General features: G+C 42.5%; 1 long non-coding RNA gene across 1 annotated transcript; it reads right to left on the bottom strand.

Moving 5' to 3' along the window:
• Positions 1-7,763: 7,763 nt before the first annotated feature.
• On the bottom strand, positions 7,764-8,716 carry LOC124698881. The gene is made up of 2 exons (XR_007001159.1): positions 8,582-8,716; positions 7,764-8,062 (listed from the first exon to the last, which is right to left on the bottom strand). It is a non-coding gene; the product is annotated as an uncharacterized LOC124698881 (long non-coding RNA).
• Between the last annotated feature and the right edge of the window lie 7,645 nt (positions 8,717-16,361).

The following is a 16,361-nucleotide window of genomic DNA, read 5'->3' as shown; positions in this document are numbered from 1 at the left end:
TATTGAGCTTTCGCTCGCATCCATAAGCCAATCTTCCGCGTCCATTGGCTCGGGCGCGTATGCGAAAGATATAGGCTTGGTGTTTTGGAAGTCTCGCTAATGTGACTCCCGGGTTCTCAGTGTCTCTCCACCCTGTTCGCCGCAGCAAATCTTGGAAGAATTTGTTCTGCTGCTCCAGTGTTACACGCTGTCTCTCCTCTACCAGCTGCATGTACTGGATAAAATTTTGTTGCGTCATGGGTGGTGGTGGTGGTGGAAACTGATCTCTGGCTGCACCCTCAGCCTCTTCCTTTTGTTTTGCTTCGCGCTCCATGCGCTGCGCTTCGGTCTCGTCTCCTAGCGTTCCCGACATACCCCCCCTAGTTCTGCAACACAAGATGATACTCATAATTACTCCATGCGCAAGTTTTCTGAGCTCAACTTTGTGCACAGAACTAGTCACGCAATGGAAATCAAGAAGCAAATCCAAATCATACAAAACATATATCCTGTATATACATACTTAAGTGGTCTTATTACAATACTCAAGTCGATGTGAGTATGCAAACTCACTTATTAAAGTATATGTACAAATTTATATAAATATTACATACTATAATACACGTGGTACTTGTGTATTATAGCCTCGCCTCCCTTGGTGGACTCTAGTCGATCTTCACTCCCGGTACATTCCAGGCTTCCATCCGGTCGAACGTGTCGTCCTCCTGATAAACCCTGGAACATAAGGTCTCCCCGTTGGCTGGTAATCCGAATCCGATGATGATCCTAGGGAGAAATCAGTGTTCACAAACTGATCGTTAAGTGCATCATAGTCCACCCATCGGGTGTACTCCCCTGTAACTCTACCATAGGTGTTTCCAACACTCGTACCCGACTCAACTTGTGTCGGATACCCTCCATCCACTCCTTCATTACTAGGATAGCTCTGGTTCTGGGTTGTTGCGTCATCATTCATCTCCCCATCATAATACACAGAAGTACTATGAGTTCCAGTATCCGATCCCCAACGCCAACCCGTGGAATTCTCGATAGGAGTCTCGGAACGCTGATTGTTTCCGGATTCCTCTCCGTCCTCGTATCCCCCATAGGAACTACCCAGATAGTTCGCAGGTGTAACAGGTGTAGGTTCACGCTCAAGAGGATCAATACTGATGTAATCACCAGCTGAGTAAACTGGTGTGTGCACCACATTCTCCATAGGTTCTTTTCCCCTACTCTCCTCCTTGGGTTCAGTAAATTCCTCTAGCATCGTATCAATTGCTCCTATCAGATGATGGTTCAACTGAAAGAGTAATGATATGAAGTTGCGACTATTATCCATATATTTTGCAGCTGCTATCGGTTTGCGTTTGGCATATTTGTAGTGGTTGAGCATGGGATCTTCTTCCTCCTGATTATGAGGAATATGGGAGAACTCGGAATCCATAAGCTCTTTCGTCTTATGTTCCCGGATGTCGGTTATGGCTCTCATAACAGCTATATGGTAGGCTGTGTTGATTGTCCTAGCTTCCCCGTCGGCATGACTACGCTCATTCCCAAAGATTCGGGAAGTCGCAGCTCCTACTCGCACTTAGCCAATACAAGCACCATCATAGTACATGTATTTCTTTACTTGGATTTGGGGATCGCACCCAAATTCAAGTAACATGGCTCGTAGGATATCTGCAAGTCCTCCTTGGTATTCGCTCAGTGTGGAATCCATCACTTTCACATTTCGTCCGGGTTGTGAACTTGCCATGTTGGCTGTAGAAATAGAGAGATTATAAGATTAGTAATAATGCATCATAATAGAGATAATAAAGAATTATCGCACTAAAATATATGATTGTTGTATTCTCAATTGAATATACACCATATTTTTAGAGAATTCTTTACTAATCCTATTTGACTCCTAACGTTTGGTCCCATTTACTAGGTTCCAACCTAAGGTCAAAGCTTTTGCTCTGATACCAACCGCGGTGACCCTGCATACCACCGCATGTTGTAGTATGCCGCCGTTGATATAACATTCACGAAGTACCATTCCGCAAATATTACATCCCTCGCAGTAGTACAACAGTAACATAGCAGTGTCCATAACTCATTCATTTATTATTACAACTATCATACACATGTCATCTTGGAGCTCCTCTTGGGTCCTAAGAGGAATACTCCTGGGTTCGAGGCGAACCCAACTTAGTTTACAATATAAAAGTCTCATTAAGTCATACATTTATTTCCTCGAGCAGCTATATATTAAGAGTTCGTGCTGCTCGGCTACAACTACTACTATCGGATATCTCTAGGCTTGTTCTCCTCCGGAAGCCTCCCCGGATCCGTAGACGATGAGGTAGTCTACGCCTTCAACACCTCCCCGAGAGGTCCTGTTCATCGTAGCCGATAATCTCGGCTCCTTCATTATTGTCGTAGTCCTCCTCCGCACGATTCGACAATCTAAGCATGGGATTTAAGAGTGGTATGAGTACGAGCGTACTCAACAAGTTCATTATAGATAAGAGGTGTTTAATGCACTAGCTACGATATTAGACCGTAAAGTCTAATACCAATGCAAGTTTTGGTAAACATTTCTTCAAGAGATTGCTTTTATTTCAAAGAGCTATGTCCGTCACCTTCACCGGTTTACTAGAACTTCATGGAGCTCCTTTCCGGCCGCTGTTCAGCAGCTCCTCATCCCGGAACAGGGAGTGACAGTCACGCTTCTTACACTCGCAGAGGTGTGTTGCTTTACCCATAAGAGATCTTAACCTTGGTGCCAACCGGCAGCTTTCCCGTCCACACTTCCTTCGGTGTGAGGCCCGGTATAAGGTCTAGCCAATCATGTTCCTCCGCTACCTCGAACACCCACCCTTTGTTGCATGCCCCGACCCCGGGTCCTCACCGGTCCCATTATTCCCACTCACGGGTGGACCCCGACCACGACGACGCTTTGGGATCGAACCAAACTCCTTCGCCGGTAGCCGCAACCCATCATAGACCGCAATACCGTGGGGACTTAAGGCTTCCCCACCCAACCGCTTGCACTTCGAGCGACAAGTGTCTACGGACTATGCCGTGGGGACTTAAGGCCTCCCCAACCAACCGCTTGCTCCCGACAGATACAAGTGTCTACGGTAAAGCGCATCCGTTGATGAACGAGAGGTGGAAACACTTTTGACTACTCCGTCCCACTCCGGATCTTATGGTTAACACGGGTATTACGGCACAAGAATCATCGGCGATATTTGTTGTTTAATCCTAGATGGATATAAACCCGTGCAATGGAACCTCCACCATATCAACACAATCCATGGTTCCATTGCCCACCACATAGTCATTTTCATAGTTATGAAAGTAGTGGTTTTGATTTTTGTGCAATAGTGATAACCATAATACTTTGCAAGTAATTTGATAAAAATACTCAAATGACATGAGCAAGTGATGAACTTGCTCGAACACCGCAAAGTTTTGCAGCTGGATGGTGTGGACTCGACCCTTGTCCTCTCGGTTCTGAAAATAGCATCATTGTCCGATAAGGGCAATGGTTAAAGAAGCAGCGTATGCATGATTCCAGCTTTAGGGTTTGTTCCCCCTTCCGATGTCGTTATTATTTCATGTGAGAGGTTAATACTAAGAATAATTTGGAGATACTCAATTTAGGGTAAATACAACCTTGAAATGTTGTCAAGGTGTTTTTTTAAAGTCCAATTGCATTAATGGACTTATTTTCATTATTGAAAATAATATGTGTGATTTAAATCATTATTTAAATCATCAAATTAAGTCTTATTCTTAGTTGTCTTCAAAAATTCTCTTTGATATTTTATTCAGGTAGAGAATTTTATGTTGATCAATTTTCATATTTGTAATTATTTTTTAGAGCTATTAAGTATTTATGGTGCTTTTTCAAAGTTTATGTATTTAAATTGAATTGTGAAATGGCAAAAATGCCCCTGGGCCCACCTGTCGGTGCAACCCAGTGGGTTAGGTCGAACCGACCGGCCTGGTCCGGCTCGACCAGCCCCACTCCTCTCTCTCCCTCTCACGCGCGACCGAACCCTAACCCTAGCCGCTCGGGCGACCCGCGTCGCCGCCGCCGTCGCCGCTCGATTCCGGCGAGATTCGCCGGACCTGGCCCCCGCCATGGTGCGCAGCCGACGCGCCCCACGACGGCGGTCAATCCTATCCGCGTCGATCTGACGCGGACGAGCTGCCCTCGGCCTCGACCCCCTTCGCTCTGGTCGCCAGGCGTGGAGATCCACGGCGATCTCGTCGCCGCCGACGTTCCTGGTGCCGTGGCTTGGCCGTAGGCCTCGTCGTGCCTGCGCTGGAGCCTCCGTGCTTCGGCGACCGCCTGGCTTGGCCATGGCTTGGCGCTGCCGTGGCCAGGCTGTGCTGCCGTACCGCCATGGTGACGCCGTGGCACTGCTCCAGGTTAGTACGCCTCCATCTTCTCCCTTTCTTCCTCCTCCTCTATGCCATGCTCTAGTTACTAGCCTGCCTCTCCTCATGGAGATGCTGGCACTGCCGTGCTGCTGTTGCTTCTGCGCCTCTGTGTGCCTTGCGCCAAGCCAGCTCTGGTGCTGTGCTAGCTGCTGCTATGCGTATGCTGCTGCTGTGCATTTGCCATGGATTCTGGCTGCTGTGCTATGCTATTGTGCTCTATAGCTTGCTGTTGCAACTCATGAACTCTTGTTCATGAGCATACTGTGATGCTTTGCTTTATTCATTTGTTACTGCTGCTGCTATCTTGCTCCTGCCTCTCCTGTGTGTGCAATTACTTCTCCCTGGCTTGATCATGATGCATGATCCTTGCCTTTGGCAAGTGCCAGTGTCTCTGTTCTTGATGCTATCTTCACCAATTACTCAAGTGTATTCATCTATGGTGTTCTGGCTTGTTGGCAATGTGCAATTCTTGTAAATCTTCTATTTCTAAATAGGAGCACCCCACTACAAGGAATTCTCTCAACATGCAAGCATGCCACATCACTTCTTTCAGTTTCTAATTAGTTGGCTATCTACCTAAGCAAACATGCCACGTCATTGTTTCTTATCTAAGAGAAAGGTTTTATTTCTACTGGCTGATTCCACAACCGAAAGAAACTGAAGAGGCATCATACATGTATTTTACTACTCCACTACAAGAGATGAGCATTCCTTTTGGATTCGCATTCAATCCATCGCTCCACCTCCTCCACTATTTCTTTATGAATCAACAACACGCCGCTTTGCCTCTTGGGTCTACCTCTGTCTTCTCAACTAAGACACCATCTACATATTTCTCCTATGTATCCTCTTAGGCGTGGTCTCTCAGCATACTCCAGGTTGATCCCTTCACATGTGTGTGCGTCTGTGTTGGAATTACATTTTCGTTTGCCCAGCAACATGACGTCTCATGGTTGCTGCTTCGGTGATCTTCCACACAAGCATTTGACTAGATTGCTAACAGATGGCTGAGTTTTTAACCTTATGTTTTGCATTTTCAGGACCACTATTGTTGCCTGACATCATGCACGTCAATTGGTTGCCGAAATGTGTCAGACCTCCAAAACTTGGTAGTATTGATGATATCTCTTGCACGACATTCAGCACCCATTCTCCTACATCTTAATCTTTGAGTAATTTTGTGTACTAAACATGAAACTTTCAGAAGTGGAAGGGAGCTACAACAATCTTCAGGTATGCAAATATCAATGTGCTTCTTCATGCAAAGTTTATTTGAAAATCTAGATTAAATATTTTTGGATTATCGCCTGTGATTGTTTTGCATATGACCTAGGAATGGATGTATTGGTTAATTCTCTATTTTTATATTATGCAATACGAGAAATTATAGATCTAGATGGTACACATGATATCGTTGATTATTACTACCTTCGTTCCATAATATAAGCCATTTTAGCAAACTATTTTAGTTTTCTAAAATGGCTATTGTGGAACAAAGCGATATATGTTACTGTCCCTTTGGTTCTCCAAAAGGTAAAGCAAAGATGCTGAAATAATGTTTATTGTTCTATGCCAACAGCTAATTTTCGGTACAAGTTTTACAGTGGTTGGCATTTTTAACAACCATTCATCCACCTCGATCCAACGGTGATAAAAAGACGGAACCAAATTGACGGAACCAAAAATGTAGGTCCGGGACTAAAATCCGTGGGACCGGAACCTCCAATAAATTTTATGAACTTTATAAAAAACGAGCGTCCTTTTAAACGGCCGAATCATCAGATAAGACTGCACATATCTTAAAGCAACCAATTAACATATCTGCACACATCGAGGCATATCATATTCACCGATTCATCCTCTCATCTCTATCTCTCTTCTCACCGTTCATCCTCTTTTAATCTCTCACTGATGTATGGTCTCCCTCCGGCGATCCCTGGGCGGCGACGGCTAGAGCTCCAATGGTGGCGGAGGCCGAAGGGGTCGAGAACGGCGAGAAGGAGACGGAGTGGCATCTCTCGCAGCGATCTCTGCGCGGCAGCGGCTGGAGCACCAAGGGCGGCAGAAGCAGACGGAATCGAGAGAGGCGAGGAGGAGGCGGTTCGACGACGGAGTTAGGCGAGGAAGGAGTGGGTAGCGGTGGCTGGAGCACCAAGAGCGGCAAGGAGAAGCCGGGGCGGTGACGGAGCTAGGTGAGGAAGGAGAGGGCGGCGGCACAACTTCAAATCTCCGGTACCGTCCTCTTGCTCTGTATGAATTGCTTGAAAACGATCACGTATCGCCTCCCCTTTTTCCCCTACCACACCATGCGCGCGATGCGATGGAACCTCCATCCTGCCCACGACCCAACGTGATTCCTCCATGGTCGGTGCCCCGCCGCGAGCGAGGCTGCACGCAAACAAGCTCCCGCCTCCATTCCCTATCGCCCAGGACAGAAGCGCGCCCTATCCCAGCCAGTGTTGCGGACCTAGCTGGGGAAGCCGCACTGACGCCCACGCGCCGGTGGGAGACGCACCAGCCGCTGCTGTACTTCCTCTTTCCATGCTTGCTGTCTGCCATCCCCAAGTCGCCGTCGTTAACAGTGGCCTAAACCAATTTTGTTTCTCGAATCTTGATTTAGATATGCGCACAATTAGATCCAATGTATTTTGAACCGATCCTTTTTGGACAGGTCCTCACATATTCAGTGTGTTTGGTGAATGACTCTACGTGGTAGAGTAACAATGCAGCAGTTCACCAGTATATGAAGAATTAGCTTCTGCAATTTACTTCTGAAATTCCAGATGTATTTGTTGACCTCTATTCATCTCCACAAATATAAAAGGAGTTTGAAATATTTTTTTGCGTGTTTCTTTTTCGCGGAAAGCAGTTTGAAATATAATTAGCTTAAAGTTCAGTTAGTACTCGATCTGATATAATACAACGCTTATCCCCGTTGGGTACTAACCTTTTCCATTATCTTATTTTCGCACAGCCAGCTGGAAGAGTCGTCCAGATTTTCTCCACGGCGAGGAGGAGACGGGGTAGTGTTTCTCCCCAGCGACCGCTTGGGGACGGTGGCTAGAGCACCAAGGGCGACTATGGCTGGAGCAACGAGGGCGGCAAACGCAGACAGGATCAGGAGCAGCAAGGACAATTGCTGATGGCAGTCATCCAGATTTTCTTGCAACCATTCGATCTATTTTATCCTTTTATGCTTAATATGTAACAAGTTCAGAACATCTCAAGTTTGTAGCACATGCTCTAAGTTTACACGTATAGAAAAAAAACACATGAAGTGCTTGAACACAAAACTTTTCTGTAACATACGAAACTAGCCTATCCTGCTGAAGCAATTCACAGGATGTGTAACAGATACTCCAATTTAACAATTGACAGGAGCAATTCACAGTACCTCTCTTCCTCCACAAAGGCCAATTGTCCACATAGTTTTTTTTGTTGTCCACATAACTAAGACTATCCCAACCCTATAATTCTTATATTGGTGCTACCTTTATGTTTTCTACGATGTTATCCTTGCGTCCGTGCTGGGAGTCGCACACGCCCACCACCATAGAGGATTAAGGGTGCTGGGACGATGTTGTCCCGGCACCAGCTTGCTCTTATCTTTGAGGCTCACAAAGAAGATCTTGTCCAACTCCTGCAAATCAGAGCACCCAAATACCCAATTCAGTAAAATTCTCATAGATAACAACCTGTCACGAGTGCAAAAGTAACTGAAATATCTTAACGAGAGGCTCATGCTAAATACCACACAATCAGTATGACTGCAGAACAAGCACACATACTGTCTTTTCAGTTTAGTTCAAATTGCATATGAACAGAATACTACAACCTCGCAAAACCACTAGGGATTTCAAAAGTGTGAGACCAATGCTTTTAAGAAATTACTAAAATACAGCAGATTCTTCGAAATCAACACATATGCAATCTAGCCATATTGATATTCTGGATTTTGATGCAGAATTAAAATTCGGAAATAAAGTTTCAGTGTTGCAAGCAACCAGTACTTGGAACTATCAGTACAATACATTACAGCTACTGACAAGGTACTGATAATATTTCTACAAATAAACGATTAAAATGGAGTAGATTCAACAAAGTTAATGACAGAGACGAAGTTACTGAACATTGCTAAGAAGAAACAGAATACTACAACCTCGCAATAAAGTTTCAGCAGAGGAAGCATGCTACCATGGCGGCACGCGAACGACAGCGTGATGTTCTGCGCCTCTGCGGTGTGCACGCGGCCGTGGCCACACCATTGACACCAATCAGACCAGCACCACCGCAAGCGAGAGTAACGGACACGCGCACCAAAGGTACACACGCGTACCTGGGGCACAACGAACTCGTGGACGACCCCGCGCTCCCGGTCGTGGACGGTGACCTTGTGGGTTGCGCTAGACGCGGCGGCGGCGGGCGCCTGCTGCAGCTCCGAGGCACGCGCCGTCGTGCTGAGTCCCTGCGACGGGCCGACGGGCGGCGACTCGCGACGGTGGGAGCGACAGCGGCGTCGGCGGGGCGGCGGCTGCGTGGCGGCGGCGTCGGCTGCGGGGCGGCTGCGGGGCGGCGGGGCGGTGGCTGCGTGGCGGTGTGGCGGCGGCGGGCGCTCGTGGGAGTTCTTTCAGCATTTTCTATCGAGATGTATCTCACAATCCGATCTGATTCAGATTTTTTTTATTTGGATCACTGATTAAAACGTCCGTTCCGAATTGTCATATCATTATAGGGCTTACATGGAATTTTCATAGATTTAATCAACGGTCACGAACAATTACATTAGACGGAACTAAAATTTAATTAGACGGAACCAAAGTTCCATGCCAATCACCGTAAAAGAGCTCAATTTTCGGACATGTATTTGCTGGCAAATAATCATTTTCCGTTTTTTGCTGATCAATACTGAGCCTACATTATAACTTATATTTCTACTCTGTATTTATGATAATATATGACATGCATACTTATCCAACCGACTGTAGTAATTATTTATTTCGGAACATGTCATTAATTTTTTTCCCATTTAAAAATAAAAAATATTGGGAGACCTTCAATTCTTCACAACTAAAAGGTGTCACCTCAAAGAACGTACAATATATTTTTGGTGACGGTGGTGCATATTGAAACATGTGATTGGTAACGAATGCACATTCACCTTATATTGCCTATTGTTTCTATTTTTATTTTATGAATCCCTGGTAATGGGATTATAGTTTGCCGCTGAGTTAAATTAAGCGTTATCCATCGCAAAAAAAAGGTAAGCGTTATCCTTTGATGGTGAGGCTGTTGCTAGCATTCCACCACAATAGTTGGAGCAGGGCTCAAGGTTCTCACTTTCTCGGTGCAGAAAAATATGTATGCATTATTGGAAACATCAATATAGTTTTTTTGCTCTCGAAAAAATGGAATAAACAGTACAATGATTTTTTGTACTGTTCTTTTTTCAATTCTTCTCTCCCCTAATGTGGTCATTTGAGCAAATGTCCCGCCGCAACGCGCGGGGCATCATCTAATTTAATTATTATCGCGACCCATAAATTTATAATATTCCATCTATTCTGTCATTTTTTTTTCTTATTTGTTTCATGCATTTCTAGACTGCCAAATAATCAATAGATCTATTGATCGCTTGCTTTTTCACAAAGAATGAAGTCAAGGTGTGAGATCAATGCTTTTAATTTAAGTATTTGTCACATGAGAGTAATATGGTCCAACCATATATAGTCCAACTGCTCAGTGCAATTTCTGAACATAATATCGGATTATCATTGTTTCAGGTAGAGTTGAAAGTTGAGCCAATGAAAAATCGTACTGCAGTTTTCTGCACTGTTTTCCTTTTCCTATTGTTCTTCCCTACTACTCGAATGAAGTATGCTTCAATATCGTTCAGGTGATATGTGTAAGCTAAGCTTCAGGTTAGGTAATTTGAGATACTCCAAGCATGCTATTTAAGGAAACAGTGGCTATTGTGGATCAATGGGTGTACAATGACACGCAGGATTGCCATATTGTAGATGTTTCCCTTCAAGTTTTCTTCAAGAATACAGGCATTGTCCTCTTTCATGACATAAATCATTGAGTTATTCATCTAATTTACTAACCATGCTTTGATTTCAGTATCCCTTCCCAACTGTGCCTCGATTATGTGACCTTGCTTCATGATGCATCAATACGGGGATTTAGCATATTCCAGATTTTATAGTGTGTACACTATATTTGTAACAGCAACCAACATGGCACCTTTTGTCATATATATTATATAGTATGTTTCGTCGTGACTACCAAACTAGAAACTTATCTAAACATTACATATCTGACATGATTGTATGATATTGACTAAAAGCGGTCATTTTTGACAATGACAATCACATTCTTCCAATGGTTAACTTACTTACGGTTTGTACATTGGATAACATGTTGTTTCAAACTCTCAAACCCATAAATATAAATGGAATTCATAAGAACTTTTCTACATGGTGTTTAGCAGCATAAAATATGTTTAGCTTTACATTATTTTCAAATTCTTCAAGGATATGTTAACACATTTCCGCAGCAACGCGCGGGGCATCATCTAGTTTACAAGAGCCAGTACCCCAGAGTGCTTTTCTGTGTGCTATAATTTCTAGACATGCTCCCTTGAGCATGCCTGTTACAAGATGCCACCATCCTTGGATGGTCTGCTCCTGTATATGACTGATGTAATTATCTGTGATATATTTGTTCATGTCCTGTGGCTGATTAATTCATATTGTTAAGATGTTGGTGCTAGGATTGATTCTAGCATGATTTAACATGCTCTAGTGGGCTCTGGTGATCAAATGATCATCAACAGTTGGTCAGTGTATGGTTTAATTGTTGCTTGTGCCTTGCTGTTACTTGACTCTATGTATATGTGTGGCATAGCTCAGTGCAAGTGCTTGCTCAAGCATCAGTTGACACTTGCAGTGATCGATTGGATCATTAGCATGAGTCTGTTTTATGATTTACTTGTTAATCTCAATTATCTATATTGCTTTAATTGATTCAGTGGATAATTGATGTGAACTATACAGTGATGATCATCACAGTTGGTTGGATTAGGCTAGATGGATACCCACAGTGATTGGGAACCCTAGCCCTTCTTTGAACCCAATCAGGGTGATGATATATGTATTTGGCTTGTTGGTGTGGTTGATCTAGGGTTTGAGGTGACCCTGGCAGTAGTCATGTGCTGCCCTAGGGTAGCTCCCCTATCTGTTGGCTTGCTGTTGCTTACCAAATGTTTTCTGGGTGATCCATTTATTGGATTGCCAGTGACTCTTGATGTTGAAATCAAACAGACAGTATTCTGTCTAAGTCTGATGGTTAATTAGCTGTAGGTGCTAAGTGTGTGTAACTAGGCTGACTTATGCTTTCATCTCTTGCTGGATTTCTTCAGTTATGCAATTATTGTCATATCTGTTGTTCCCTTTTGATGATTGACCAGTGGCCTTTCTACTCTTGCTTGCACCATAAGGTTTAATAACCAGATGATGACACAATCTTGGGTATCACACCCTGTTGATCATGTGTGCTTGATGCATATGCTTATATATGAACAAAACCATCTGGTTTGTCCATGATGCTTGGTATACCTCACTCCAGCTCCTAGAAATAGTGTGTTGGTGTAGAGGTTTTGCTTCGGTGGTTTGCTTGACTTGCCCTCGCTCCTCCTTGTGGCTTGTGATTCTTGGTTTGGTTCAGTGGTGAGTTTGGACTGCATTGAACAAGGACTCGGCTCGTTCTTCTTGTTCTAGCTGTTCTTGGTGTTCTTGGTGACTTACCCTGTTGCTTGTCGATGGATATGGCTTAGGGTTTGCTTCTGAAAAGCTTATATTTGGTGCTCCCCTTGCTTCACTGGTCGACAGCTTAGTCTGACATGTGTTGGTGACTCCCCCTGTGTGAGTGTGCTGGTGAGCATGCACACATGCAGTGTGAGCTGCCTGTGTGTGTGTGTATTCCTGATACTTTGCACTTGGCTGTGAGATGATCAGCTCGGCAGAGCTGATCCATATCCCCTCATTTTCATTATTCTTCTAACCTGCCAAGTGGCAATGCCACTTGGCATAATTGTTGCTTTGCTTTGTTATGTGCAGGGAATCAAGAGGATAATCAAGTGAAGATGAAGATCATCGAGGCTCAAACATCTTATGAAACTAGACTTGTAGTTTAGGATAGGTCATTGATTGTGATCTTCTTTTTCTTTTTTCTATTTAAGCAATTCTTGTAATGTGTTGTATTATTCATTTATTTTCTCTTATGAATATTGTAATGACAATGTAAATTGTGTGATGATCAATAAAGCTCAAAGTTTTCTTTAATGAGCTTTACTTTATTTTAATTGTTCATATTGTTTATTATTTATAATTTACTTAATGAATTTCCTCACAATTGAATTATTTAGGGTAATTATTTAATGTTTGAATTTAAAATTCAAATTCAACTTTGGTTTGAATTCAACCATGCCACTTCATTTAGAATTCAATCATGCAACTTAAGTTTGATGCAAACTCTCCCCTCTCTTCTCAAAACCCTAAACTAATTAAGTGAGATGCAAGTTTGTCGCACTCTCGAAACCCTAACCCTGTAAGGTGTCGAGAGAGAAACTTGTTCCCCTTCGATGCAGTTTTTGTTTAAAAGCGCGAAATTTCCCCAGAATTTACCATGCAATGCACATCCCTTTCTAAAATCTACCCCTCGATCGTCTCCAAACCTGGGTCATTACAAGCTCTCTTCCCCTTCACATCATGAAGAGCTCCAAGTTGCTTCCACCTCCGGTCGTGATGATATATCATGTTCTTCCACTTCACCAACGTGTTGCAAGACACAAAGTAATGATATGGTGAGTGGTGAGGGAAATTGCAATGTTGATATTGTGCTCAATAGTGATGACTCTTCATCTCTATCTCATTGCAATGTTTCCTCTTTGGACTTAAACACATCTTGCATTGAAAATAATCTACATGCTTGTGTTGATAGTCCTTGCATATCATGTGTAAATTGCTTACATAGATCTCATGAGGATATGCTTGCCTTGTCTTGCTCCCATAATCAAAATGTTTCTATTTCCTCTAGTTGCTTGTTGACTAACATTGTAGAGGAAACCGAACACTCTATGGATCAAGACATGATTTCAAATGAGGATTCAAGAATATCTTCATCTTCATCCTCCGGTATGCACATGTGCCTTATGGCAAATGGACCAAAGGTATCTCCTACTTTGACTCCTAACACACCCTCTAATGATGAGAGTGATGATGATGATAATGATGAAGAACATAATATCTTGGTGCATGATATGGCAATGGTATATGCTTCTCTTCGTGGTAATAAAGAAGCTCGTGCTTATCTCGAACACTCTATGGATACCTTGAATAAATATAGGGAAACCATAGTGGAGTTGGAGTCCCATGTTGAAAATGGGGAAATGAGATTCACTCTCCTCAAGCATGAGCTAAAAGATGAGAAGCATGCTAATTTCATGCTTACACAAAAAATTGAATCCTATATGCATGAAAATGAGAAAACTATTGTTGATGCTTGTGCTACTAACTCTAATTCTTGTGAAGCATCGACCTTAAAGGAGAATGTTGAGCTAAGGGCTCAACTTGAGTTGCTAACTAGCAATTATAGGGAATTGGAAGAAAGTCATAAAAAGCTCTCAAGCTCTCATGATGAACTTCTAATTTCCTATGATGGGCTAAAGTTAGCTCATGAGGCAAGTATCACTAAGGTAACATCTTGTGAGCCTCATATGGATGTTAGCACAATCTATACTACAAATGTTATATTGCCATGTGCTAGTCCTTGTAATCCATCTAGTCAAACTAGTGATACACCTTGTGTTGGATTACTCACTTTGCCTTGTTGCTCTAACAATGAAGCTTCTACTTCCTCTAGTACTTGTATTTCTACTAACCATGTAGAGGAAATAAAAGAGCTCGAGGCTCAAGTCCTTTCTTTGAAGAAAGACTTGGAAAAGCGTCATGAAGGGAAATCCACACTTGACAAGATGCTAAGTGTGCAAAAATCCCCCAATGATAAAAGTGGACTTGGATTCAAGTCCAATAACAAGAACAAGTCCAAGAGCAAGAGCAACAAGAAGAAGGTCCAAGACAAAGTCAAGGATCCGGCCAAGTTGGTTTGCTTCAAGTGCAAGGTTGAAGGGCATCATGTTAGATCATGCCCGTTGAAGAAGAAGAAGCACTTGAGTGAGAAACAACAAGGGAAACAGCCACAAGGTCAAGGTCAAGCTCATGCTCGACCTCAAGTTGAAGATAGGGCACTTCCCAAAAAGAATTAAGATATTGTTCCCCAAGAGAAGAAATCAATAAAGAAGAGAAAGGGGAACACTTGCTACTTATGTCGTGAGAAGGGGCACTTTTCTTCTTCTTGCTTAGGTGGTACCTTATCTAACCCTATAATTGTTGATAATGATTATTCTCTAGGGAAGGATAAGGATGGCAATGTGTTTGCCAAGTTTGTTGGAACTCAAAGTGGTTTCAAGAAAAGAACCATTTGGGTTGCCAAGCCTATTGTGACTAATCTCTTAGGACCCAACTTGGTTGGGGACCAACAATCTCAAACTTGATCAATAGGTGCATGTGGAGGGCATTGGAGATTTGGCTACTTCATGAAGAATTAAGGGATCTTCATATATTGTATTTTTACCAAGTCAAGTCGTATGGATTATCATCTATATCTTATATCCAATGTTCCTCTTTGCGGTAACTTATACTTCAACTCTTCATGTTTATTGTAAGTTACTTGCCCCTTTGCATGTTTGGTTTTGTACCAAATATGTGTATGTATGTGTTGTGTCTTACTTGCCTATATTGTGTATTCAAGTATGTTTGTTTGACTCATCATATACTTGTGTATTGCTTTGAGCCTAATGCATCTTGATGATATCTTATTTGGCTCTCTTTTAAGTGATTAATGGAACATCCCATTTTGGGGGAGTGATATGCTTTGTGCATCTCTCTTTCTTTAAAATGTGTGTATATGAGTACCACCACTTAGTATTGATATTGCAAGATTATCTAGTCACTATGTGGTGTGTCATACTCATGAGAAATTCAAATTCTAAATATCCATTAATCATCTCTAGTTGAATTTTAGTTGCCTCTTATTTAGAAGATATGTTTTATCACATTATGGGGGAGTAATATGTTTTGTACATATCACAAGCCTAGAAAATGTGAACATATGAGGTTATTCCACTTAGAGTTGATGCTCTTAATTATCTTGTTCCTAGGTGGCATGTTTGCTCAAACAAGCTCCATTCCTAATAAAAATATTTTATTACTCATCTTGTGGGCTCTTGTTTGAATATGAAATTCTTGGTGCGGTTTTTCCTCAAATACATATCTCTATATCTTATTTGGGACACCGTTTGCTTCAAGTTATTCTAATCATTGCCGTGCGTGATTGTGTGACTAGTTGAAGTTATCAAGAATCTTCATCCATGCATAGTGCTTAATTCTATATACTTATCCTATGCTCGTTATTGTGAAGTTGATCCTTACTATCTTTGTCAATTCACCACCGGAAATTATTTCCAAAATACTCATTGTCTTTGACAATTGATAACCTTATATGTGGTTGAATTTATGGATCACCTTCACCTTGGATTGCTTCTTATTGTCTTATTTTATTTCCAACAAATCCTTGTTGCTCCCATGTGTCTTCCTTGTCTCTTTGAAAAATCTTTTGATAAATTATCTTGATTCATATCAAGTGTTTGTTTTGGAAGACAAACCTTTTCTTTATGGTACATTGTGCCATTGTGAAAGGTGTAGAGGGTTTGGTTTATTTGTTCGAACCTTGCTCTTTTGGGGAGTTTGCTATCTCATTCCTTCTTACATATTCTATTAGCTTGAATGAGATAAATCTTTGAGCATGTTTGCTTTATTTCA

The sequence above is a fragment of the Lolium rigidum genome, chromosome 3 (assembly GCF_022539505.1).
Source record: "Lolium rigidum isolate FL_2022 chromosome 3, APGP_CSIRO_Lrig_0.1, whole genome shotgun sequence".
Lineage (NCBI taxonomy): Eukaryota > Viridiplantae > Streptophyta > Magnoliopsida > Poales > Poaceae > Lolium > Lolium rigidum.
The sequence above is the reverse complement of the archived record's forward strand: the minus strand, read 5'-3'. Positions and strand labels throughout refer to the sequence as shown.